The following is a 467-nucleotide window of genomic DNA, read 5'->3' as shown; positions in this document are numbered from 1 at the left end:
ACAGCTAAGACCTGACGCAGCCAAAATGGAATGAAATGAAATAAAATAAAATAAAATAAAATTCTTTTAAATAAATAAATAAATAAATGAAGTATACCTGAACTGTGAACAGATGACCTTGCAAGCCACATTGCTCTCACTCTTTGCCATCATTTAGGAATTCCAATCTATGTTTAAAAATCAAAGGGAAGGGCTTCCCTGGTGGCGCAGTGGTTGAGAGTCCGCCTGCCGATGTAGGGGACGCGGGTTCGTGCCGCGGTCCGGGAGGATCCCACATGCCGCAGAACGGCTGGGCCCGTGAGCCATGGCCGCTGAGCCTGCGCGTCCGGAGCCTGTGCTCCGCAACGGGAGAGGCCACAACAGTGGGAGGCCCGCGTACCACAAAAAAAAAAATCAAAGGGAATGGCTTCCCTGGTGGCGCAGTGGTGGAGAATCTGCCTGCCGATGCAGGGGACACGGGTTCGTGC

This window comes from Physeter macrocephalus, chromosome 8 (assembly GCF_002837175.3).
Source record: "Physeter macrocephalus isolate SW-GA chromosome 8, ASM283717v5, whole genome shotgun sequence".
Lineage (NCBI taxonomy): Eukaryota > Metazoa > Chordata > Mammalia > Artiodactyla > Physeteridae > Physeter > Physeter macrocephalus.
The sequence above is the reverse complement of the archived record's forward strand: the minus strand, read 5'-3'. Positions refer to the sequence as shown.